The 25,150-nt window shown below is 37.8% G+C and overlaps 1 pseudogene across 1 annotated transcript; it reads left to right on the forward strand.

The window, feature by feature from the left end:
- The first annotated feature begins 2,755 nt into the window (after window positions 1-2,755).
- LOC308513872 (YTH domain-containing family protein 3-like) lies at window positions 2,756-9,025 on the forward strand (annotated as a pseudogene). Its single transcript has 2 exons — window positions 2,756-2,767; window positions 7,965-9,025. The product of its transcript is annotated as a YTH domain-containing family protein 3-like (transcript).
- Window positions 9,026-25,150: the final 16,125 nt, after the last annotated feature.

A 25,150-nucleotide genomic window follows, 5' to 3' on the forward strand; every position in this document is an offset into this window, starting at 1 on the left:
ATAAAAGACTCTATTTCTAGAAAATGAAGAAAATTTAAAATATTTAATATAGGTAGCATGTTACATACATTTTAAGGGGTCTTGAACCCACTTGGAGCTGGTTATTATTCTTAGGAAATTAAATGTATCTATGAAAATAAAATATGCACTATAATTATCTAAATGCATTTAAAAATAATAAAAAATGATTAAATTAATACTTAGAATGTCAACATTGTTTAAAAAATATTACTCACAAAAGATGTTGGTACAAGAAGGTTTATCATTGCATTATTTATTACATGTTTTAAAGCTAGTTATCTGGTGGGGAAAGGCATCCGTTTAAACCTAGGGGATTAAATAAGCACTTACTTCTAATCCCTCTCATAACTCCATTAAAGCAGGAGTAAAGAAATTCTTAAAAGGAATAACCCACATTAACAAAGTAATGGTAGAAAAGAGATGTCAACAAATTGTAGAAAGATAAAATACAGATGGAATACTGACAGTTGGCTTAGCATAGGAAGCTGGAACCAAAGTGCCTACAGTAGGGCAAAGTTAGCAAGAAGAAAGTAGATTTATAACACAAAATTCCAGGGAAGATGAATAACTGATGGTGATAAATCTCTGGTGGTTGGAGAGTATGGAGAGCAGCTACAATGTTTGGACAGGTCCAAGCCTCAGACTAATGAGAAGGCACAGTCATCTAGCGGCAAAGTCATGTGCAAGTCCCAGCTTGGAGGGCAAGGCCCTCTCAGAACAATTGTAGCCAAAGGCTGAGTGATGTGGGCTTGATAGAGTTCAGGTGCATGTAGTTGAATAGGATCGAAACCCACGAGAATGTTGTAAACATCTTGACCACGCCCTTACTTTACCTTGTGGAATCTGGCTATAAAATAAAGACTTGGCTTGGAGTCGCTGTCACTGTGTCTCCATCAGAGAAGCAGCATCCCACCCAGACCCAGCTTTCATTCTCTTGTCTGTCTTTTCTAAATCCTTCAACCCCTCCCTGCCCCACCAGGTTCACCCTTGGCCATGCTGGAGCAGCACATGAGAGAAAATGGGACTAAAACCAAATCATATTGAAAGTTTGCATAAGGAGCTGTGAAAACCTCAGATCTCTTCCATTAGTCTCTGCAGCAAAGAAAACTCGCCTTGTCCACCTGCATCTGCAAATGAAAAGAAGATTCATCTCAGGAGAAGTGTATCAGATGGATATAGGTCTATTTGACAAAAGATTACCAGAATGCCAACTCACCCAATAACTCACTGTGCAGCCAATTCCACAACAGTCAATTAATGGAAAACTAATTAGTTGCTTCAGATGGCCAAAGTACTAAATTACCAATTTATGGATTTAATTGGCTAAGTTAACTTGATGTTTTTAGCTCTTTTGTTTAACAATATTTCATGTAAATATACACTTATACCATCCTATATAATAAATAGGTAATATGGAAATTAACCTTTATGCCCTCACAAGATGGCTGCCTATGACCAGGCCAGCAGAGGGGTTAGTGAGGGACGACCAAACAACTGAACAGCAAGCTGCATGGGGTAACCAGTCCAGGTGCAGCAGGGGAAGCCGTTGGGGGCGACCAGGCCAGCAGAGGGGGGGGGGGCAGTTGGGGCAACCTGGCTGGCAGCTGGGGGCAGTTAGGGGTGACCAGGCAGGCAGGCAGGTGAGTGATTAAGAGCCAGTGGTCCAGGATTGTGAGAAGGATGTCTGACTCTTGGTTTAGGCCCAATCAAGATCAGATCTATACTGGCAGTTGGACATCCACCGAGGGGTCCCGATTGGAGAGGGTGCAGGCTGGGCTGAGGGGACCACCCCCCCAATGCATGAATTTTGTGCACCAGGCCTCTAGTATATTTATAATGTAAATCATTTGTATTAAAGTATATATTTGACAATGCATTCATAAATATATTGTTCATAATTTATTTCTAAAAATAATATATGCACAAAAATATAGACTTCAGAAAATATTTATTCAATATATTCTGGAAGCATATATGTTTAGACTTGCATTTCCAGGATTATAGTGAGCCAAATATTTAGACACAGCAATAAACATTGGATAAAATATGTTTTTAAATATAGCTATATCTTTAAAATATTGTTTTAAAATATTGCTTTTTAAAAATAATTTACTTTTTAAATAAAATTTATTGGGCTTACATTGACTAACAAAATTATATTTAAAGTGTTTAATTCTATAAGACACAATCTGTATGTTGCAATGTATGTTTAATACCCCAAGTCAAATCTCCTTCAATCATTATATATTTGACCCCCTTACTACCATCACCCACCAAACCTCCCTCTGGTAACCACCAAACTATTGTCTGTGTCTATGACGGTTTTTTTTTTTTCTGTCTTGTTTCTTCATTTGCTGTTTTTAGTTTTATATCCCACATATGAATGAAATCATATGATGCTTGACTTACACCTGTTAGAATAGCTATTCCAGTAAAACCTTGATATAACAGACTAATTCAGGCAAAGGCATGTCCTTTAAAACCAAAAGTCCATTATATAATAAAGTAGGTTTTCCAAATATGTATGTCAATAAATTGACAAATTAGTTTACCTGTTTTTACTTATCTATATATATAAAAAGCTAATATGCAAATAGACTGGAACAACTGAAACAACCGAACAACTGGTCACTATGATGTGCACTGACCACCAGTGAGCACATGCAGAACATGGCAGGCATCAGCAGCAGCAGGCAGCAGAGTGTGGAACAAGGTGGGGATCAGGTGTGGCAGGATGGTGGGGCAGGTAAGCGGGGGCGCCAGACCAAAGCAGGGCACTGGTCACTGACATCAGGGTGAGCCTCTGGTGGTTACTGAAAATTCTTTGCTCACACATGCCATTGTCCTGCCCGGAGCTCGCACCTGCTGCTGGTGTGAGCCCCGCTCACACCCACTGCGAGCGCCGGGGCCACAGCTAGCACCGTTGCTGGTGCCCAGCGCCAGCCCTGATCACTGGTGCCATCAGTGGGTGCGAGTGGCAACTGCCAGCCCCAATTGCCTCTCAGGGCTTCTCACCTCCCCCTGCTCCTGAGGGGTGATCAAGGCAGCAGCCGCCACTGGCACTTGCTGATGGCACCAGCCTCAATCCTCAGTGGGTGGGAGTGGTGGCAGTGGGAGCAGGGATGCCAGCAGACATGGGACCAGGGGCCACAGCAGGAGGGGCTGTGTGGGGACACGAAGGATGGGCCAAGACCCACCCCTATGCCCACTGCAGCCTCCCAGCCCACGTTTCTTTCAAGGTGCATGAATTCATGCACTGGGCCCCTAGTGTAGACATGTTTGTGTAATTAAAATTAAGTGCATATGAAAAGTTTAGTTTCACAGAAAAGTTTTCTATATGTATTACAGTCATTTAAAATTTATACTGAATAGCGCTAGTAAATGTGTGCATTCACCAGTCACCTCAATTAAACAAATGCACAGAGATGGGGCATGGCTTAGTGCACATCTAACATCGACCTGTACCAGTTAAAACCACTGTAAAAAGTCACCCCACAGGACAACAGAAACAATTACCTCAAGCCGTGGAGTGTGTGATCACGTGTTAATCACTTGCCAATGTTTACCAATAGTGACTTTTGGATTTATTTATTTATTTTTTAATTTTTTTTATTGATTAAGTTATTACATATGTGCCCTTATCCTCATGTTCCCCCCCACCCCCTCCACTTATGCCCTCACCCCCCTGTTGTCCATGTCCATTGGTTAGGCCTATATGCTTGCATATAAGCCCTTTGGTTGATCTCTCCCCTTTACCCTCCCCCTCCCCTACCTTCCCTCTGAGGTTTGAAGGTCTGATCAATGCTTCTCTGTCTCTGGATTTAAATATGTAGACTATCATTGTAGATATGTAATATCCATTTATGTCAGCAAAATCACTACAGTGTTTCTTTTTCTAAAATATGGCATATTCACTAAAATTTGTTTTAAAAAACAATGAATTAAAAATAAAAAATAACCTGTTAATTTCATTATAAGCAAGTCTTGGTTAAATGCATTTTAAAATGAACAGGGTGTTAATTTTCACATGTGAAATTTTGTCTGTTACCTTGAGGTCCACAAAATTGAGGGCTTACTGTATCAACAAGACAAGTAATAACAAGTGTTGGAGACATTGTAGAGAAAAATAAACCCTCATTCACTGCTGGTGGGAATGTAAATGGCTACAACAGCTATAAAAAATAGTATAGAGGCTCCTTAAAAATTAGGTAATAGAGTTACCATATGCTCCAGCAAACCTTCTTTTGAGTATCTACCCAAAATTTTTGAAAACACTTTATTTGTAAAGATACATATAGCCCTATGTTCATTGCAGCATTTTTCAAAATGGCCAAGAAATGGAAACAAACAAACAAACAAACAAAAAAACACAGATCATCCTTTGATGGATAATTGGATAAAGAAGATGTGTTACAGCCCTAGCCAGTTTTGCTCAGTGGGTAGAGCATCAGCCTGCAGACTGAAGGGTCCCAGGTTTGACTCTGGCCAAGGGCACATGCCTGGGTTGTGGGCTCAATCCCCAGTAGGGGGTGTGCAGGAGGCAGCCAATCAATGATTCTCTCTCATCATTGATGTTCTATCTCTCTATCCCTCTCCCTTCCTCTCTAAAATCAATAAAAATGTATTTTTTTTAAAAAAAGAAAATGTGTTACATTTATACAATGGACTACTGCTCAGTCATAGGAAAGGATCAAATACTGCCATTTGAGGCAGCATGTATGGATCTTGAGAATATCATCCTAAGCAAAATAAATCTTCTTTACTTTTAAAAGTACAGTTTTAAAGATAGTTTATAGTCACTGTTTTTGTGGAGGTAAACAAGAAATATTTGTTTTGAAGTAAAATATGACAACAAAGTATAAATCCATGAGTAAGAAAACTTTGCAAACTGTGATCAGCCTTAATGTGTCTGCCCAGTTCTGTAGCATTAAAATGTGCCTTTGCACCTAGTAGAGGACCAAAGCCTGGAACCAGATAGGTGGTGAGGAGAAAAGTAGAGTTTCCGACAGAATAACTCACAGAAAGTGAAGATCTGTAGAGAAACAACTTTAGTGGGTGTATCAGAAAGAAGCCTGCTCCAGAGAGAGAGCCCATCTACCTATTAGATGCTGGCTCTGGGCAATTGCTAAAGAAAGGACAGATAAGAAAAAGGAATGGTTGTCTAATAAAATAGTTACTTGAACTGTAGATAAACTAAATGAACATTGACCCATATAAAACAATAATAATAATATCTAGCTTAGTGTTTAAAGTCAAGTTAGAACTGAAATAATCTTAGGTGATTATGGTATGCTTATATAATTCATGGGTAAAAGAAATAATCCAGTTTATAATTAGAAAAAATGAAAAAAAGTTCATAATTAAATTTTAAAAAGATTTTGAAGGCACATTCTCTTCTAAAGACTAATATTTGAATTAATCAGTGATGTGTTTTGTGGTCAAATAACCAAAGCAAATTGTTCATTTTGATTGTCTGGAAGTATTGGGGTTTCCATGTACTTCTGAAAACAGCCATTTCTTTTTATATCCATGTGACCAATTTGTCATAAACCCATAGTAATATATAGGATCCATATGGTATACTTCCATGTGGGTCAATCTCTTCCCTCCAAGTGTTCAATGTTTCTTCTACTATTGGTAAGTGCTTAAAATTTCTAAAGTTCTAGAAATAATTTCTGAAAATAATTTTAAAAGTGAACCCAAACTTCTAAATAAAATTAATGGATGGAAAAATGAATTCACACACACACACACACACACACACACACACACACACACACAGGTTTAGTTCAATCTCTGTGAACCAAAGCCTTTAAGTTTTGCTTAAGTTAGTTCAGACAGGGTTCAGATAAAATCTGAGCTCATGGTCTCCAGCCAAACCAAATAAGACGAAAAAATTTTGACATTGTCAGAATACTCTTAATAATTTCAACATCTGTTCCATTTTCCTATGTCTGCAAAATGTGGGAAACTAATAAGGGACTTCTTAAAAAACATATTGCCTTTATAACTACATCCATATTTACAATTCATAAACTATATTCTAATTGCTACTTTATAAAATTTTAGATGAAGTGATTCATAAAATCAAAATTAATATCTCTAATTCCACAATATTCTGAGGAATCAACCTCAGCAATATCTGCTTGCTTCAAAATATTAAGAAGCATATAGATTTAATTACATCTTAGTTGAGATTAGTTATTTTGTTTTTGTTAGTCTTTAAAAAACCCTACTCAAAATAGATGACATTCTCACATTAAGATAGACAAGGATTTATGGATAAAGGATTAGTTACATTGGTGTAAATAGAATATTGAGGCATTAAAAAAGATAGTGAGAAACACAAAGCTAGCAGCAATGGGCTGTCATCACTCTTAAGACCAAAGGACAAGGGTGAAAAATTGTTATTGGCAACTGGAAGAAGATCTAAGTGATGGAGAACCTTTTGAGCCCGGCATGTCAAAATTTTGAAAAACCCTAACTTAACTCTGTGCCGTGTCACATATAGAAATTTTCATAATTTTTTTTTGTTATTTGCAACCATAGTAAAAAAAAAAAAGATTTATATTTTTGATATTTATTTAAATGCCATTTAACAAAGAAAAATATGTATAAAATGAACAAAAACAGAAAAACAATGTACATTTAGGAAAAAATAATAAAAACAATGATAATCAAATGGTATGAAAATGAGAAATTAGTGACTTTTTTGGTGCTGAAGTTTGTCTGCTAATTCTTTGATTGCAGGTTCATATTTGGTGCACTTCAAGGCCAAGCAAGCGCCACTAACTTCATCTGTTACCCGTTTTCTTTTGTTCATTTTAATATTATTTAATGCTGAGAATAAAGTCTCACAAAAATATGTTGATGAAAAAATTGTTAGCAAAGCCATCGCTAGATTTTTTATGTTTCTAAAAGTGTCAGGTACTCTGTTCCAAGCACTCAAAATTTCTTGTTTGTAGTTGCACTCTTCTTCATTATTTAAACGATTTCCTTCCAGATTTTCAAGTTTCGACCTTAAGTCGGTCGACAAACACATGAGTCCAAATGCTACCTTGAAAATCTGCAAGTTGCATCTCTAAATTGTCAATTTGCATCCATTGGAAATCCTTTAATTCCAAAGTACTTTAAACAACTACATCTGGATACTTAATTATTTTAATGGTCTGTTCTAGGCTTCTAAATTGGTCGAATCTTTCACTGAACTGTTCAAATAACGAGTTTACTATATTCTGGTACAAAAGTATGGACTCCATTACACTCGTTGTAGTGGCCTTCTTGAAATACTTTTCTTTTTTTTTTTATGTTTTTTATGTCTTGAAATACTTTTCTATCCGAGGAAAATACTTATAAGTTTTCGTTTCAATATCTCGCTTGAAAATTTTAAGTTTACTTTCAAAAGATTTGATGTATCCAAACATAATGTCAATACTTTTGCCCAAACCTTGTAATTTTAAGTTCAGTTCATTCATATGAACAGTTTTTGTTATGGAAATACTCATTACAATGGAATTTTTATCACAGAAGAATGCTTACAGAATTAAAGTTAAAATTCACACATTTTCATGGAGATATTGAATATTTTAAGTATTTTAAAAACATTAATTCAATAACTTCGAAAGAAAAATGAAATGTGCATGCATATATTCACACACATACATAGAAGGAAGTGGTGCCACTAACATTGTACTTTCCTTTTTTATTGTTATTTTACATTACTATTGCCATGCTAGTCATACCACTGCTGTTCTAGGCTGTACCTACAGTTTTTGTCACTGCGGCTGTCAGGTCACCACCAATTTCCAGTCCCGTCATGCCTTGCTCAATACTGGCCCGAAGAGCAGTCCGTCCTCCCCCAACCGGCGGCCACGGCCTCCCGCCTCCCCCGCCCGCAGACTCAGGGCTAGGGCGCAATCAACGCAAAGTTCTGCTTATAGTAGCAGTTATGGCTATCCATATCCTCCTGGGTCGCCATTGCCAGAAAGCCTGCCAAACCTCAACCGAAACTTAAACCCAAGGGCAATGTAGGAATTGGGGGTTCTGCTGTGCCACCACCTCCTTAAAACACAACATGAATATTGGAACTTGGGATGAAAAAGGGTTGGTGGTAAAGGCACCACCAACGCAATCAGTTCTGCCTCCTCAAACTATAATTCAGCAGCCTCAGCCATTAATTCAACCACCATCATTGGTGCAAAGCCAACTGCCTCAACAGCAGCCTCAGCCACCGCAACCACAGGAGCAACAAGGACCTCAGCCATAGGCTCAGCCTCACCAAGTGCAGCCCCAGCAGCAACAACTGCAGAACCGTTGGGTAGCTCCTCGGAATAGGGGAGGCGGCTTCAACCAGAACAATGGAGCGGGTGGTGAAAACTTTGGTGTAGGTGTTGTTCCTGTGAGTGCTTCACCTTCTAGTGTAGAAGTGCATCCAGTGCTGGAAAAGCTAAAGGCCATAAGCAACTATAATCCCAAAGACTTTGACTGGAACCTGAAAAATGGACGAGTGTTTATAATTAAAAGCTATTCTGAGGATGATATCCACTGTTCCATTAAGTACTCTATCTGGTGTAGTACTGAGCATGGCGATAAGCTTTTGGATGCAGCTTACCATTCCCTGAATGGGAAAGGCCCACTCTATTTACTTTCAGTGTGAATGGCAGTAGACATTTTTGTGGAGTGGCCGAAATGAAGTCTGTTGTGGACTATAATGCATATGCTGGTGTCTGGTCTCAGGATAAGTGGAAGGGAAAATTTGAAGTTAAGTGGATCTTTGTCAAAGATGTTCCCAATAACCAATTACGACATATTCGCCTAGAAAATAATGACAACAAACCAGTTACCAATTCAAGGGACACTCAAGAGGTACCCCTAGAAAAAGCTAAGCAAGTGCTTAAAATAATTGCTACCTTCAAGCATACCACCTCAATCTTCGATGACTTATGAAAAGCATCAAGAAGAGGAGGAAGCCATGTGTAGGGAGAAAAATAGAAACAAACAATAACCATATGAAGATGTCCTCTTAGAATTATAACAATAACACTAATGATGTAGACTCTGGAAATAAGTCAAAGAAGACACTATTAAAGCATTTCTTTTCTGCATAAGGAATTATTTTGTTTGCTACCACTTAATGAATCTCAAAATTCTGAGTAAATGTACCTCAGTCTAATCTGAAAAAAAAATCACAAATGTTTATGTTTGCTGAAACCACAGTTATTATGAAAGGCTCAAGAGAAATTGGATAATTCTATAAATGAAGCAAATTAGATCACAAAATACTATGATTTGTATTTTGTTTCACTATGCATCATTTACAAAGCCTGCTTATTTACTAAAACAAAGGCATTTTATCTTACTTGAATTTATAAATATATTTCTTGAGAATTATTTTAAACATTTAAAGTTTAACTAAAAATGTATATTATCTTTAGTCTGGAAACTATATATTAGCTTACATTAGAAAAAAAAAAACAAATAAAAATCAAAACACTGCATTTTAAATGCCCAAAATTGAGATTTATCACAGATAAATTGGAAACTTTACTGTAAAATATAAATTCTGTTTATTGTACAGCTCAAAAGAAAGATATGAATGAGTTATACATCACATAGAAGCAATCCAACTTTTTTCTTACTTAAAAACCTTTAGCTTTAATTTTCCTGAATTCAAATAATCTTGCACATGTGCCACGACCTACACAGAAGCATCACAATCATCCCCATTAAAGTATCACCTCTGGGTATTTTCTAGAACCTAACAATCATAAGGAACTACTCGTTTTTATCACTAAGAAACTTGAGAAGGTGTGATATTCTAAATAATTTTAGATTTTTCTCCTGTGATGATTATCACAGAGATGCTAGTTGTGACACATCTATTTATTTCTTTTCCTTATGAACCCTTAATAAGTTAGCTTGTGCTCTCTAACAATTTACCAAAAAAGATAATGGTTCAAATGAACAACCATTTTGTTGTTGTTGCTGTTCTTAATTCTCTAAGACAGCAATTTGGATGGAGTTCAGCTAAGTTTTTATTGTCTAGGTTTGGCTTACTAAGGCACTTGACTAACTGATAGGTGTTACTGGGGCTAAATGGTCTAGGATGGCCTCACCTTCATGTTTGGTGGTTGGCAAGCTGTTGGCCAGGTTTTCCTCCATGTGGCCTCTCCATCCACTTTAGACTGATTCCCAATGATGGCAATAATCCAACAGGGAGAGAGCAGAAGCTGAAAGTCTTTTGAGTCCTGGCTCAAACTGTGCATAAGTCACGTATGCTGTATTCTTTTGGTTAAAGCAAGTCATGTGGGTAAAACCAGATTCAAGGTGTGAAGGGAAACACCCCACCTTTGATGGGAATGGCTGCAGAAATGTGTAGACAGTTTTACATCTAACATCAATGCATAATTAATCTAGCTCCCCCACCCTCTGATCCAGCTGGATATGGCCATGTGACTGAGTAACAGACTGTGAAATATTGCATGGTCCTTTTCCAAGGTTTTCGCCTTCCAGTTCATCAGATTGCAATGCCTAAGGTAGCATGAAACCAGGTAATAAAGATCAAACTTTTTACAGCCCCAGTCTTCAAATAATTATGTAAGCAGAGAATCCCCATCAATCTGCCCCCCATCTGTGCTGCTTCCTGAGGCATTCCTAAACAGCATGTGAGTAAAATATCAGCTTTCTTTATATTAAGCTATTACCTAATGGAGACTAATATTTAGTATAGCCTAACTTCCTGTAATTAATACAATGAGTTTCCTTTTTGTATATTTGTCATTATGTAATAAACTTTTAAAAAATATATTTTATTGATTTTTTACAGAGAGGAAGGGAGAGGGATAGAGAGTTAGAGACATCGATGAAAGAGAAACATCGATCAGCTGCCTCCTGCACGTCTCCCACTGGGGACGTGCCCGCAACCAAGGTATGTGCCCTTGACCGGAATCGAACCTGGGACCTTTCAGTCCGCAGGCTGACGCTCTATCCACTGAGCCAGACCAGTTAGGGCTGTAATAAACTTTTAATAATACTAAAATTGCTTTTTCCAGCAGATATTTTTGAGAGTAAGAAGTCCATTCTTGAATGGAAATGTCTACATTTTTACTAAAGGAATAATATATAAGTATAAACATGAAGTTTGTTTATAAAACTATTGCACATATGTGAAATGTATGCAAAGTTCTCATATAAACTATACAATATTCTAATGTCTTTGTAAAGAGACTCTTTAAATCTAGAGATCAGTATGTATAGTTCAATCTGATCCTTAGTGGAATCTGGGGATGCTGAAATATCCTTTGTGTTAAGTATAATAGTGTTTCAACTGGGAGATTCAGAAATAATTATTTCAGGGAAGAAAGGATCTTTGAATAAAATAGAATGCTCTGGGCAATGAAAAAAATTTTTTTCTAAGACTTTTTACCAACCTTGAAAAGAAATTGGATTACCAAGAAGTAAACTCCCCAAAGACAATAATATAGGCTGTCCCCCCAAAAATGTGTACACATTTTAACAGCTGATAGCTCAATTTTGAAAATAAAACACATTTCAATAAACACTGCTATTATAATTATTCAAAGTGTGTATATACATTTTTAGGGAACACCAGTGGCATTGAGTTTGGGGAAAAAATTTCAAACGCTCTAGTATTTTTTTTATGTATAAAGCTGTCATGACATAATAATATAGATTACCTTCAATAAATGTATCTATAGTTTTTTTCTTGTTAAACTAATACATAAATATGTTAAATCTACATAGTACAGGAGGTAAAATAAATATTAAAATCCTCTTCCTCCCACTCCATGACCTCAACTCCGTTGATTGTGAAATAATAGCTACTCTTCACAAGTTCTTTGATTCTTCAATAATTTTATTAGTCTTCTTTTTTCACCTTATTCTGTATTTGGGATTGTCACTTAATAACATAACTTATAGATATTTCTATTTAAAAATATACATATATTGCTATTTTATGACTTTCTGATTTTCAACAATTTTGTTGGTCCCTTTATGAAATATAAGGCAATTAGCACACTAAAGCACTTCTGTCACTTCTCTTTCAACATATTTTTCCAGGTAGTCTCAAATTATTTTTATATTGTCAAGGTTTACGACATTTACATTTGGTTCTATACACAAAATTTTCAGAAATGTTTATTGCTTTATATTTAAATGCCTTTCGTGTTCATTGTCATTCTTTTAACCATTGTTTCTTGAAAACCAAGGTATCATTAGTATTTTGTTACATGTAAAGTTGGCTGAATTTCAACCACACATTTTCTTAATTTACATTTAAAATTGATAACAACTTGACAGGAAAAAATTATTCAGTCATATCTTCTGCCTCAAGCTGTTGCAGGCCTAGCAAACAGATCTTGCAGTACTGATGAGTGAATCCTATGCAAAAAAATTGAAGTCAGGTTAATATTTGTTTTGTTTTTACTAAGGAGTTTTTATATATATATATATATATAAACACAGAATTTTTCTTTGTCTTTGAAATAAAACAACAACAACAGTAAGATCATATTGTTGACTACCCTATATCTAGGTCTTGGGACTTGGTTTATGCTTTCAATCTAAAAATGCAGATTTTAGCAAATGCTGTCTCATCTATATCATTTCAAATACCTTTATTATTTTCATGCACCAATCCCAAGTGTGCTCTCACTGTTAGAAGGTTGTTCTCAGGTTACCAGACTCATTTTGCCTCCTCTTGAAAAACCAGAAGTCCTGAGAATATATACCCCCACCTGGTCTGGAAGTAAGTGTTAAACAATGATGGCTGCATGCAGGATAAAAATACTACAATCCCCTTGCCTCTGACTGGGATAACTCTCAGCTGTGAGCTATACTGTCTCTAGAACTGCCTTGATATTGTGTTCATGTTTCCTTATTCTGGTATTTTACTAGGAATCATACCACTGTTTGGCTTCCTTCCATTCTTATTCTCATTTTTTCACTCCCCTACTGGTTTTGTTTTGTAAAAATCCATGATCCTTTTCACCTCAAATCTGCTTAGTTTATTCCTCTATTTCAGGAAATATTTCTTCTTTTATATAAGAACTACAGGCCTGGTGCACGCATCCGTGCACCGGCGGGGTCCCTCGGCCTCTCCTGTGAGGATCAGTCAAAACCAGCTCTCCAGTATTCCCCAAGGGGTCCTAGATTGCGCGAGGGCACAGGCCAAGCTGAGGGACCCCACCAGTGCATCAGTCCATGTATGCATATAAGAACTTTGGTTATTCTCTTCCCACTCTCCCCCTCCCTTCTTCCCTCTGAGATTCATCAGTCTGTTCCATGTTTCCATGCTTGTGGTTTCCACTCCTGCATTGAGCATTTGCCCCCTGGTGGTCAGTGCACATCATGGCTACCAGCTGGTCGGCCAGTCATCTGGTCGGCCTGTCACTTAGGCTTATATATATAAAGTAGAGGCCCAATGTATGAAATCTGTGCAAGAGTAGGCCTTCCATCCCCATCTGCCAGCACTGGCTTCCCTCTGGCACCTGGGACCCGGGCTTCCCTCCAGCTGCTGGCAGGCACCCAGGACCCAGACTTCCCTCTGGCCACCAACAGGCACCCAGGACCCGGGCTTTCCTCGAAGCCCTGGCTTCATCCAAGAAGGTCATTCAGAAGGACATCCAGAAGGACGTCTGGTCTAATTAGCATATTATATTTATTATTATAGATATAGACATTTTTAGTTCATTTACCATTTTCTACTTTTAAAGACTATCGATTATGCTTATGGATTTCCTTTTTCCTTCTTAATTAACTACTATCATTACTTTAATCACATTCCTTCCTGTTTTTTTTTCCCATTTTCTTTCATATAATTTTGAAGCCCATAATACATACATGTAATTTTAATGTTCATTGTCTATTTTATATTCTATTGTTTCTAGTAATCTTTTCATTCTAAAACACCTTTAGTATTATGTTTATTTATTTACAAATCTCTTGTTAGTTTACTTTTATACTCTTTTTTAGTTTTATCTTTTCTTTGTTATTTCTCTATTTCTTCCTCCACTTTTTTTTAACTCATTGTCTTTTTCTCTTTTTCTCTCAATTGCTCATTCTCTCTCTTCCTCAACATTTTCTAAGTCTATATTCCCTTTATCTTTTTAAAGTGGGGAATTTTTAAAAATGTCTACTCTTTTGGGAACTAATTCTTCCTCTTCTATATATTATGCATGAATTTTCTGTTTATATATTATTTTACTCCTTTTTATTTTTTGAAATATATTTTTATTGATTTAATAGAGAAAGGGAAAGGGAGAGAGAGATAGAACCATCACTGATGAGAGAGAATCATTGATAAGCTGCCTCCTGCATGTCCCCTTGACTGGAATTGAACTGGGACTCTTCAGTCTGTAGGCTAATGCTTTATCCACTGAGCCAAACTGGCTAGGACAATTTCCTCCTTTTTAAACATTACTTTTAAGGAATTTTCACTTAACACATAAAATTTCAAGGTTATTAGAGTTTTTATTATAAGGCAATGGTATATTAAGTACTTTTTACTCATTAGTTCACTTAATTTCCATCACAAATATTTTTATTGTTATCCCCAATTTATTGAGTAGGAAACTAAATGTTAATAAGGTTATATAGACTGATGATGAAAAATGGATATGGAAAACTTTTATCTCTGTTTATTATCCCTTTATATAGAATAACTTATAGAATAAGTTATAACTTATATGCATCATAGTTATAACCACAAACAATTTTTTTGCTAAAAAGAAGAATATTATATTACAAATAAATCATCAATTCTGGGAGAGGTCTAGTGATTGTTTTTGCTGATAGAAAATTGTTTTAAAATCACTTCATGGCAACAGTGTTTCAGAATGGTATATTTGGACCATCCGCAAAAGGAAATGAAAAAAGAGAAAAAGAAAGCTTAGCATCATAATGCCACCTAACATATTGTGCAGACATAATAGACACCTTTGCATGTGTCTAACATAATAGGGTCATATTCGAAAATATCTTGTCAAGTCAGCATGATTCAGAGTCTGCTAAGCATAAAATGCATTTTTTTAGAATACACAAAAATTATTTATGGCATATCTGATTGCCCAATTGGTAAGTCAGTAAACAGTGTTTTAAAGAAAGACGGAGAGAGGAGGAAATGGGGAGGGAGGGAGAGGAGGAGATTCTTGCTTTCCATTTGGAACTTGGTGGTGGCTAAAACTTACTTTGGTCATGAAATATGAATTAAAGTGATTTGCACCACTTCTTAGCCTCTTCTATTACATTTTTTTAAGGCAGATGGCAATTTGGTTACATTTATAATTCTTGGTACTTTGCTTTTTTGCACTGCAAACAGTAAAGGTATTGTTTTATTTTCTTTTGTCAATGAAATAATCCCAAACTCATTTTTAGTTCTATATCCTTTGGTAATGAGCTTATATTTCTAGCTGGATAGATTCAGGGATTTTTTTTTTTTGGCAGTAAAATTTAATAATGTCAGTATCATTAAGGTTATCAGGAGAGACATAAAAATGTTGTGAGAATTGTGTGTTTGGTTTGTTATTAATTTAAACATTTTTGTTGAGTCCTGAACATGTGGCTTACTCCTCCAGGTAGGAAGTTTAACCTGTTCTCTGAGTGGTGAGAAAATGTCCCTTGAGTTTGGTTTGATTTAATGTTTGGGGAATAACAAGAAATTTGATGAGACACCTGGTTATGGTAACAGTCCTACCGTCCATAGGCTTGTGGGAACCATGCCAGGCCCCCAGATAGTCAAGGCCAGTGGGAGCACAGACGCCTTGTCAATAGCAGAATGGCCAAAGGCCGCTTGGACATGTGCCTAAAGGGATGTTCAAGGCCTCTGAGCCTGGGAATCCCAATCAGGCCAAGATACCAGGAGCGGGTGCAAAGACACACGGTACACTGTGCCCTTCAGCAGCCAGTATGTTGATGTAACTATTGGCATGAAGCCTTCTTTGTTAAAATGGTATAAAAGTAGGTTAATGACCACATAGTTGGCTGGACTAGGCTGGAGTAGGCTGAAGTCAGCTGAGGATGGAGTGAGAAGAAGTCTACTAGAGAGAGCAGCTGGGCAGGAGAGACAGGAGAAGCTGCTGAGCCAGAGAGCTCAGGTACCACTACGATGTGAGGCGATGAGTCTAGGAGGTAGCGTGCAGCTGCTCAGATAATAGCTGTGGACATAGAGACAGATGCTGCTTTATGGGAAAGATATATGTTCACCAGTCGGTGTCCGGCTGCCTGCCTATATGGACTTTGCTGTGAGGACTGTTTTTGTCTGATGGCTATATGGCCACTGGTCTCTGCAATAAAGTCTCATTCTTATACACCTACAACTTCTCCATCTCCTTCTCCGTCTACCAAGACCCTCTGCCAAGCTCTGCCCAGACTCAGAACAACTCAGAGCACGAGAGCACGTTCAGAGCTCCTGCTGCGTGCTCTGACAAGGCTGTACTATTTGTATTTCAGTACATTATTTTAATTGCACAGGTACCTCTTTTCTACAGCTGAAAAACAAAATTATGTGCATAATTCATTTCTCCCAGTCAGGAAAACCATTCAGGAGAAGAAAAAAAAACATACTTACGGAGAAGTTTCTTCTCCAAGTTGCTTTTTCTGTCACCTGCAGTAGAATAATAATTAACCCCCAAAGAGGTTATTCACCATTTTCTGTAGTCTACATACATCTTCAGCTGTGTCCTACAAATCTTATTGGAGAAATCTTAAAAATGTATTTTATTTTTTAATTTGCTATGATGCACTGTACTTCTAAACTGGGGAGTGAAAATCCACTTTGGTTTATCTCCCTGATAAATATCTGGCAGCTATTCTTGATGTGAGCAGTAGATGTAAACACCTGTGAAATTTTATTACTTTTTAAATTAAATTTATTTGATGCTGGGGTCCAACCCCAGCAGGTCCAGGGGTCCTCAAAGGTGTGGACAGAGTCGGCAAAGAAGGAATGACACAGAGGCAGCGCTCAGTTGATCAGCAACCTAGCCAGTATCTCTAGCCAAGTTCTGGTCAGGATTTCCAGCGAAGTTCTGGTTAGGATCTCCAGCCAGGTTCTGTGTCCATGTTCTCTTGCTAGGTTCTCCAGCCAGGTTCTCCAGCTTCCCCAGCCAGGTTCGGTCACCAGATTCTGTAGCCAGGTTCTTCAGCCAGGTTCTGTCCAGGTTCTCCAGCCAGGTTCAGTCACCAGGTTCTAGTCAGGTTTTCTTGCCATGTTCTATCCAGGTTCTGTAGCCGGTTCTGTCTCAAGGTTCTGTGGCCAGTTTCTGTCCAGGATCTTTTGCCATGTTCTCTCCAGCGAAGTTCTTCTGTCTCTAGGTTCTGTGTAGGTTCTGTGTCTAGGTTCTGTGTCCTGTTGTCTTGTTACATCTGTATTTATACCAGTTGATTCCAATCCTATCAATCTCTATTCCAAAGGTTAAGGCGGTCCATTCCAGGGAGTAAAGATTATGTAGCTTAAGCATGATTGTTCGTAGTTAAAGTGATTAATTACCTGCCTGGCACTTAGTTAAGGGGTTTTATTCCCTCCCTAACTTCAGGGGAAAATCCCTACCTGGGGAAACAACCTTTCTCAGAGAGGTGACCTTGGTTAAAACACATAGTGCCAAGAAGGTGAGCAAACATATTAAGAACAGTATGCCATATATGCCAGGTCCCTTGAAACAGCAAGGATGGACTGGCTCCCGGCAAATTCCCCCTTTTTTTATTTTTTTAAAGCAGGCATTAAAAAGAAAAACCCCAAATGCTCTCTTGTATCCATTTTAAGAGTAGGATTGGTGCTTTCCGCTATTACTTGAGTCCTGATCTATCACCCCAGGGAGAGCTTGCCAATCCTTCACTTTCCCAGAGTGGAAAGGCTGCAGTGGGGTTAAGGATAAGGCTCCTTTGGCCTACCTCCTCCCATGCCTTTACATTTACCTTTCCTTCCTCAGAAAAGCATGGGCATACTTCTTATATAAAACGTTCTGTCTGACTGGGAGTAACCTTAATTCCTCTGCTAGCAAGCATATGTGTTAAAAGATCAATACAGAGTCTTATTTCTTTGGACTCAGTATGGCACATCTTCTCAATCTAAGTTCTGTACTATCCACCTTCTTACCCTACTTATCCTCTATAGGGGGGTCTGCAGTACCCTGGTGGGGTCCTATCCGTCCCGAGTGTGGGGTTCTCAATGGGGGGGGGGGCCTTACCTAGGGGAATCCTGTTCCAGGGGTTCCCAAAGGTGTGGACGGAGTCGGCGAAGACTATCCACCCTCTTCCTACAGTGGAGTCCTATCCATCCCGAGAGTGGGACTTACCTAGGGGTCCCTGTTCGGGTGCCAGATGCTGGGGTCCTGCCCCAGCAGGTCCAGAGGTCCCCAAGGTGTGGACGGAGTCAGTGAAGAAGGAATGACACGGAGGCAGCGTTCAGTTGACCAGCATGATTGTGTTCTCTCTACTGGTTCTATCTTGGATCTCCAGTCAGGTTCTGTCATCAGGATCTGTTGCTATGTTCTCCAGACTGGTTCTGTCCAGGATCTCCAGCGAAGTTCTGGTTAGGATCTCCAGCCAGGTTCTGTGTCCATGTTCTCTTGCTAGGTTCTCCAACCAGGTTCCCCAGGTTCCCCAGCCAGGTTCGGTCACCAGATTCTGTGGCCAGGTTCTTCAGCCAGGTTCTGGCTAGGTTCTCCAACCAAGTTCTGTAGCAAGGCCCTGTCCAGGATCTTTTGCCAGGTTCAGTCACCAGGTTCTAGTCAGGTTCTCTTGCCATGTTCTATCCAGGTTCTGTAGCCAGGTTCTGTCTCTAGGTTCTTCAGCCAGGTTCTCTTGCTAGGTTCTGTCTCTAGGTTCTGTAGCCAGTTTCTGTCCAGGATCTTTTGCCATGTTCTCTCGCTAGGTTCTGTCTCTAGGTTCTGTGGCCAGTTTCTGTCCAGGATCTTTTGCCATGTTCTCTCTAGCGAAGTTCTTCTGTCTCTTGGTTCTGTGTAGGTTTTGTGTCTAGATTCTGTGTCCTGTTGTCTTGTTACATCTGTATTTATACCAGTTGATTCCAATCCTATCAATCTCTATTCCAAAGGTTAGGGCGTTTCTTAACTCCATTCCAGGGAGTAAAGATTATGTAGCTTAAGCATGATTGTTCGTAGTTAAAGTGATTAATTACCTGCCTGGCACTTAGTTAAGGGGTTTGATTCCCTCCCTAACTTCAGGGGAAAATCCCAACCTGGGGAAACAACCTTTCTCAGAGAGGTGACCTTGGTTAAAACACATAGTGCCAAGAAGGTGAGCAAACATATTAAGAACAGTATGCCATATATGCCAGGTCCCTTGAAACAGCAAGGATGGACCGGCTCCCAGCAATTTGATGAGTATTTGTAGTTTTTAAATTTTATTTTATGTTCATTGTTTATCCTATATAATAAAAGGATAATATGCAAATTCACCCTAATGGTGGAACCACCAGGAATGATTCTCTATGATGCACACTGACCACCAAGGGGCAGGCGCTCAATGCAGTAGCTGCCCCCTGGTGGTCAGTGAACTCCTACAGGAGGAGCTCCTGATGGCTGCGATTGCAGCGGTGGTGGTGGGAGCCTCTCCTACCTCCTCGGCATCACTAAGGATGTCTGACTGATGGCATCAGTTGGACACCCCCGAGGGCTCCGGGCTGTCAAAGGGATGTCTGATTGCTAGTTTAGGCCCATTCCCCCAGGGAGCAGGCCTAAGCTGACAGGTGGACATCCCCTGAATGGTCCCAGACTGCAAGAGGGCACAGGCCAGGCTGAGGGACCCCCCCAAATGCATGATTTTTCATACACTGGGCCTCTAGTTGTAAAATAAATGTTTATCTTTTTTTCCAGTAGAGGGGAAAAAAAGGTATTTTGGTTAAAATTGCACATTCTCAGACAGACTATTTCAGTTTAATCCTGGCTCTTTGGTTTAGAGAAAATTATTAAATTCTCTGAGCCTCAGTTTTGTTATCTGTAAAATGAGCATAATTGTAGTGCCTAATTCATGGTATTGTTTTTAGGGTTAAATGTGCTCATTTATATAGAGTTTATAATTGATACATAGTAAGCATTTGATCCTTATTGACTACTAGAGGATTGGTGCACAAATTCATGCACGGGTTAGGTCCCTCAGCTTGGCAGGTGATCGGGTCGATCAGTGCCATCTCTCCCAGTCCCCATCGGGCTGGCCGGCTGAGGGGAGGGACTGTGGGAGGTTGTCCAACCCGGAGGAGGGACTGCAGGAAGTTGGCTGGCTGCAGGAGGTTAGCTGTTAGAGCACACTGAACACCAGAGGGCAGCCAGCATTGAGCATCTGCCCCCTGGTGGTCAGTGCACATCATAGCGACCGGTTGACCAGTTATTTGGTTGTTCGGTCACTTAAGCTTTTATATATATAGCTTATTAGCTATCAACTTTTCTGGAATTGCCTGACTCTTTTCCTTATCTACTTTATCACATCCAATCTTCCTAACAGTACTATAATTGATTATAAGTTATATTTTACACATAAAGAAACTGAGGATCATAGAATTTAATTCAATTGTCCAGAGCCCATGAAGTGATCATACCAGGACTTGAAGCCAAACTAAGAAACTTTTTCAAAGGCCTAAAATGTGTTTGCAACACATGACAATGTCTCTTGTAATTTGCAAATGCATTGCTGAATATTTGTCCTTATAATCAATAATTATTTGTAATTTACCCCAATGACATATCTCATGCACTATGACACTATGAGTATGACAAAAGAGACATAAAAGTTCTAGTAAGTGTAAAAAAAATAGCAAGAAATATTCATTTCAAGTTTCTGAAAATGAATTATAAATAATTTAGGTTAAAATCTAAAGATATCACACTGACTATATTTCTACTTTAATACTACAACAATTACAAACAGCTATCTATTTAGTTCTTTTTTTTTCCTAGTGACTCAGTAAACTGGTAATTTCAGGAGATACTTATAAAGTAGTTAGTAATGATGTCATCTGTGTATGTGAGAGAGACAGAAAGGGAAAGAAAAATAAATACACAAAGATAAAGTGAGGGGAGAAAGAGTGGATAATTCCTTACAAATAGAGATTTTTATTATAATCTATCTCTCAAATTATACATTGTTCACACTCAAGCATTTTCATGTCTTATCATGACTAATTTTGTCAACCAGTGGTCTGAAAAGTTAGGAATATGCAATATTCAGTTAGTTTTCTTATATTGTTCCTTATTTCCAAAATGCATATTCTAAATATCCTTTTAGGCGTTATTTTAGTTTTCTTTTTTTCTAAGAGTTCAGACATCCTTATGATTATACTTTTCAGTTTTAAAAAAAATGATCATGAAGTTCTGAAATCCACACATTATCTTCTTAAGAAATATGCCAAACAACAAATGGTAGAACGACCAGAACGACCAGAATGACTGGTGGCTACGAAGGCCAATTGACCTGATTAGGGGCGGGGCCAGCCAGCCAACCACCAAGGCCCTTCCCCCTTGCCGACCTCACCCCTGATCAGCTCCCCCGACCCCAATCATTGAAGTGTGACCTTCAGTGATTCTAAGTAAGTAAACGTTCTCCAGCCTTCATAAACAGGAACCTGAATGACGAATGATCAGGAGGAAAACTGCTCACGGTCTGGACGGTCAGTCAGGTGTCCAGGAGAGGAGCCCAGCACAACCACCATCTTCCTGCGTTCTCTCTCCACTGCTTACTACCAAAGAGGGCAGCCACGTCACACCACGGCCTCTCCTTAGAGGGTTTGTCAGCAGGGAGCTAAGCCTCATTACCTGTCTAGGGAGAGGCTTAGAAACGGAAGCTGTAAGTGTCCCTGACACTAAAGCGCCTTTGAAGCTTCAACTCATCCAAAAGCCAACTGCAAACGTGTATACACCCTGCAAAGATCTTTTGACACTAATAACTCCTCCCAGGTGGCCGTGGCCCCTCCCTCTGGTTGGCCCTGCTCCCCCAACCCTGATCAGCGGTGGGTGGCTGGACCCCACCCATGCATGAATTCATGTACTGGGCCTCTAGTATATATATAAAATTTTATTTTATATAAATATAATTTATTTATTTATTTATCTTGGCTGTATACTACTGTGTAAAGTACTCAGAGAGAAAAAAAACCCTTACTCATCTGTCAAATGGACATAACATTTGCCTATGTCAAAGAATTGTTTTAAGAATTTTTAAAATAATTTACAGAACGTTGCACACTGTTGTGTAATAAGCACTCAACAAATGCAATCTTTTAATATTATGTAGGCTATAATAATCACTCAGTTTATCTTCACTGGTACTTTATCTCCAATCTTCAAACAAAATCTAGGGTTCCCTTTATCACTGGAATAACAATCTTGCTTAACCTTGTTCTAAAGGCCTTCAAAGTTCCATGGACTCTGAAAAGAGAATTTGCCTCAGAGCAATCCATTAAAGGTGTTACATTGTAAAAATTGTGGTTATTTTCTTGTCATAGTATTTAATTTGCCTTCTACCCTATCATGTACCACTTATTTTTTTTAATATGTTGTTATTGATTTCAGAGAGGAAAGGAGAGGGAAAGGTAGATAGAAACATCAATGATGACAGAGAATCATTGATTGGCTACCTCCTGCCTCCCTCCTATTAGGGATTGAATCTGAAATCTGGGTTTGTGCCCTGACTGGGAATCGAACCATGACTATCTGGTTCATAAGTCAACACTCAGTCACTGAGACACACCGGCCGTCCACCACTTATAAATTCTGGGGTGAGTCAAGAAATTGATCATTATTTTCCTTTAATACACTTCTATACTCTTTTAGTTTCTTATGAGTTGTATTTCCATTAAAAAATCTGTTTATCTATTTTAAACCAATGAAATATTATAATTATTTATATAACTTTTTTGCAAAGTTAGGTTTCTGAAATATCTGTTTTTTCTGTATTAGCTCAATAGGAGTTGATTTCAATTTTGCTCTGTACAAAAAGATTATATATATTTGAGACATTTGCTAGCTAGAAAACTGTTAAATAGAAATGCATAAATACATAATGTTTTTAAATTGACAACACAAACAGCAAAGCAGATGAAATACACCAGATTATTTTCAATAAATTTTAAAAAGACTAGTAACTTTTTATAAGAGGGTCTTAAATCGGATGTCTGTGCCTGTTTTGTTAATCTCTAGGATATTACCTGTGATCTTCATTAGGGACTTTTTATACTTCTTTATCATCTTAATGGAACATGTTTATTTCTCAAAGCAATTAATTAATAAGAAAGACAACTGTGTTTCAGACAGTAAAATGCCTACCAGATATTTGGATCAATATATCCAATGTTATTAAAATAAATCTGTATCACCCTTAAACCATACTTAGTGATCATACCATGTTGTAGCAATTTATTGATTTAATAATCTGAATTGAATACTTATTCATTCATCTTAATTTGCTGTCATTTACTAATATGGATTCAATAATATCAACCTTAAGTCATAGTGATATGGGTTGCCATTGTTTTGGAATAAAAGATGTTTTAAAATTATTATATTCTTCTCCTGATTCACATCTTCTTTATGATAGCATGTTTGTTTTTCTACACCTATTTTGCTCATATCATTGTTTAATCTTCTTCTTGCCTCATTTTAAAAACTCTAACTTATGTGAGTATAGTAAATCTTCAAACTATCTTAAGTAAGTTTCTATGAGCCATCTGTGCAGTAAAGTACATTGCACCATATGGTATTATATTGTGATCATATTTTATCTGAAAATTTGTTCTGCATGTTGAACATTTGTTACCATTTGCGTATAGATTATATAGATCAGAGGTTGTTTCTTTGTTTTATATTTTTATAATCCTAGTAGAAGATAGGATAATTGAATGTTTGTGAGTTCCTTAGGGATAGGAATATATAACCACTTATTCTGCTCATTTCCCTGAGATAATGCATTACCTCAAAATCTTGGTAATCTTTATAGCAATTTGTATGTAGATTGGAAAATTGATGAACTGCCTTTTTGTTTTTTTACTCATGCTTTAAAGTATATTCAAAACATCCCTGGCCAACTTGGCTCAGTTGGTTGGGTGTCATCCTGTGCACTGAAGGGTTCCTAGTTCAATTCCTAGTCAGGGCACATGCCAGGGTTGTGGGCTCAATTTCTGGTAGGGGGCATGCAGGAGACAGGCATTGATGCTTCACTCTCACATAAATGTTTCTCCCTCTCCCTTCCTCTCTCTCTAAAAGTCAATAAAAATTAAAACAAAATAATTAAAATATATTCAAAGTATTCATCATAAGTATTGCCTACGCCTATTTAAATTCCTTCTCCATACACCTTGACAGTAGGCTTTAATAGACATAAAAATGTACACAGTCTGTCCATTTGTCCACTCCTTGCCCATATGGCTAGATATTTAATTTGGGATTTGTTAAGTTATGTTTTCTAAAATTAAGACAAAATAAGACCTCTCAGAGCAAGTATTTTTCATTATTTTGTTTTTATTAGGCAAATTCTATCTTTATATTTTGAAGTTCTTTTAGTAAATATGGGTTTTATCTTTATCATTCTTACATTTTACACCTTTCTTGGTAAAATTGTACATTTATTTTTATTTTTTAGTTTGGTGGATAGCATGCACAAACTATGGGAGAACAGTGAAAAAATTAAATATTGTGAACTCTTCTAGGCATACACCAACAGCTCAACAAAAACCTTAGCTCAGATATCTGAAGACTTACTCTATAAATATTTTTCCATTCATGTAAAAAATAAACATCTCTTTTTTATTCCATAGCATAATAGTTAGGGATAATTCTCTTGCTAATTCTGCAGTTTTAACCTTTTACCCTAGACAGTATTTAGGAAAAAGAGAATAATAACATTCAGATCTATGAGAACTAAAGCCCCAAAGACACATCTGGTCATCAGAAGGGAATGTAGTGTGCCAATGGAAAATAGTCACACTTACATGATACCATCTGCTATAGCTGAATTAACGGGAGGGAGAAAATAGCTAATTTGTAGTAAATAACATATAAGTGTGTTGCTGATTTAAGTATAATGAGGTGAGGGGTGTCACTCTCCCAGATTCAATACAATTTAATAATGTGGGCAGTGAAATGATATAAGTGATAAATATCTCAAG

The sequence above is a fragment of the Myotis nattereri genome (assembly GCF_964212035.1).
Source record: "Myotis nattereri genome assembly, chromosome: 2".
NCBI classification, from domain to species: domain Eukaryota; kingdom Metazoa; phylum Chordata; class Mammalia; order Chiroptera; family Vespertilionidae; genus Myotis; species Myotis nattereri.